Source organism: Cololabis saira, chromosome 24, assembly GCF_033807715.1.
Source record: "Cololabis saira isolate AMF1-May2022 chromosome 24, fColSai1.1, whole genome shotgun sequence".
NCBI classification, from domain to species: domain Eukaryota; kingdom Metazoa; phylum Chordata; class Actinopteri; order Beloniformes; family Belonidae; genus Cololabis; species Cololabis saira.
In genome coordinates, this window is record NC_084610.1 from 8,544,137 (window position 1) to 8,547,161 (window position 3,025).

Here is a 3,025-nt window from a genome sequence, read left to right on the forward strand (position 1 = left end):
TAAGTTTCAAATTTCTGAAAAACAGGACCACAATTACCACTAAATTACCCGGTTCTCTAGTTAGTACAGTACTCTCTTAAATTCGGCGTACTTAATTCAATGTTTATACTCAGCTGATTATTAAATACATGATTTTAATTATTAAAAAAGAATGTTAAAGCATTTCCAAACGAGCTGACTGCTCCTTCAGCTGCACAAAACAGTCACACCAGTTATCCAACAAAACCCACCAACAAAAAGATGCCATGAAATTCAAATGCACTATTTAAACTATATAAATATTAAGTTTTGCAGGTAGAAAGACAAAACACATCAGCTGTCATTGAAAGGTTAGCTTAATCCTAGAAAGAAAAGAGAACATAGGAAAAAGAACATAGCAGACGAAAGCTACAAATAAAGCATGAATTTAAACCTGTGTATAACAGTCAATTTTAACTGATTTACCTTCCAATTGATCATCTTTGCAGCTGTGGATTGAAATGCGTATGTTATCCCTCGTTGACAGACAGAGCTAGTGCTCGTAAAGAAGGCGGGGCTTCAACTGACTGACCAATAGAAATGTGATATTTGCCTTACGTCAGCGGTGTGGTGTTCAGGAGAAACCGGGGAAAACAAACATCGCTTCAACTAAGGTTTATTTAAGAACGAGAAAGTAGCCTACCAATTGTTTCTTGTACAGTTTCTAAGCAGTTTTAATTGAATACATTATGAAATAATCATATCTGATATTTAATCTAGAAATGTTCATGAATATATCCTAAAATCGGACTTCCTCGAAGATTCTAGTGGTAAATGATTGATGGCAAACATAATAGGAGAAGATTTACAAGTAAAAGGAGAAATTATATAACATGTTGGATATTTACTTATTTAACTCCGATGATAAAATAATATTGTATCATTATTTCCAATAGTCGTAAAACTAGTGGTTTCGGGCAGCGTTTCTCGCGCGTATAAGGAAATCCCTGCAACGGACACCATTGAAGTCAGTGTGATTTGTACACGTATAAAACTGTTGTAATGTGTGTCTTTGTGGCAACAACTTGGTGGAAAACTTAAAATTCACATGTGAAAAGTTACGCCAAAGAATCGCGACCGGCCACGGACGTCATGATTTAAAAAGAGAAGCGGAACCATGTTCTCCCGGCGTCACGGTGGCCGAGAGGTTAAGGCGTTGGACTCGAAATCCAATGGGGTTTCCCCGCACAGGTTCGAATCCTGTTCGTGACGGAAAAATTTAGTTTTTACAAACTACATTTTGACGAAAGCATTAGTAAAATATCTGCTTCAACTGTGACTCGTTCTTTCACCGTCTTATGAAAACGAAATCCTAAATAAAGGCTGTGTTAATTTTTTTTGCACAAGCCAATTACGTCGTCATACTGATAATGTTAGTTCAATGTCTTAAATCGGAATAATTTAAATTGCATTTCCATTACCACTAGATTTGCCCAAAACCTAAATATTAAAATTAATAAATAAATACATAAATAATCTGCCAAATATCGCAAAAACCTAATTAAGCTCTCGTGAACCTTGACGATTTGTCAGAAGATTAGTCAGATGACACTGTGGCTTGATCATACATTCACATAAATAAAACTAAATCAAACATCCATGTAAGTAAAGTCCCCAAAAGGGATGTGGTAATTTAATCAAGGTAGTGAAGTGATTCATTTGAACGATGCAAATTACACTTGTCGGCCACTAGAGGGCGCGGTTTTACCTCATGACCTTGACACTCTCTTATAAACAATATTAAAACAACTTTTCCAGGGCTGAATGCCAATAAACACTATCAATATTCTGACAGCTTGAGGAAGCATCATTTGCGTGACCAGGCTGACTGCGTGAGAGTAGACGCCTTGGATAAATCATAACGCAGTAGCGCACAGTGGCCACTAGAGGGCGCCCGAACACCAACTACTGTGATAAATATAGATACCGGTAGATCAGTAAGATTTATAAAAGCCATGTTCGGATAATAGTGTGTACATGCAGATCGATATGCTGTACCTTGCAAATATGCAATTATTTATCAAAAAAAAATGTGATTGTATTTTTTTTCTGTATATTACTTCACCTGATGTTCCCCCCCTCAAAAAAACACCCTATCACCCACCTTAAAATCTATCTATGGAGGTTAAGATGCTTTAATGAGATCAAGATTTTACTTTTTGTTTTGTTTAGCTTGGTCTTTTGGATGGTGACTTTTTCTCATTTCCTTTGCCATACGAGGTCCTAACCATGGATGTATTATGGTCCTAACACATCCTAACAGGTCCGAACAAGATCAAAGAGTTTCCACTGAGGTCCGAACAGATCCGAACGACGGGAGAGGGACCTGGCTGCAGGCAAGATGGCCGACAAGGGCGCGGCCATTTTTTCCAGCCATACCGGAATTCCAGACCGGAAGTTGGTCTTCTTCGTGTATATTATTATTCGTCGCGCCGAACCAGACCGGTTTTAATTTGTTTATGATATTTAGTATTGATTAAGTTTATTTTGTTACTTAACCATGTTTTATTTTGAAAGTACTGGGTAGCTGGAGCGCACCAGGTGAGATTATATATATGGGTTGGCAGACACAGGTGAGCCGGGCACCTGGGAGGGCAGATGGTTTTTTACCAGGGCAAGAAAGGCGTCAAAGATCTTTGCTCGTTTGTTTGCCAGGAAAATAAACCATGGAAACTATATTTTTTGCCTGGACAATGGACTTTCTGTATCCTGCGTAAATCCACTCCCTAGGTGTCTCAGTGGCCGTTTGATTATTATAGTTTGATACTTTGAGTTGAATATTTTGATTTATTTATTTACTTTGTTATAATTCACCTGGAGGACAAATAGCCACTACAATGATGTTAAACACATGACATCTAAAACTCCACGGCACCGTCGCAACAACTACGACACATCTCTCTCCCTGCACGTTTGCTCAAACCTGATGGAGGTCAGTTTTATTGTGAGGTGGGGATCTCACGCCACAAGCTCATTTTGTTAATATTGACCCTCATTTAGTCCCGTG

The 3,025-nt window shown here is 38.2% G+C and overlaps 1 non-coding gene across 1 annotated transcript; it reads left to right on the top strand.

Annotated features, from left to right (window-relative positions):
- The first annotated feature begins 1,148 nt into the window (after positions 1 to 1,148).
- trnas-cga (transfer RNA serine (anticodon CGA)) lies at positions 1,149 to 1,230 on the top strand. The gene has a single exon. It is a non-coding gene; the product is annotated as a tRNA-Ser (tRNA).
- The last annotated feature ends 1,795 nt before the right edge of the window (positions 1,231 to 3,025 follow it).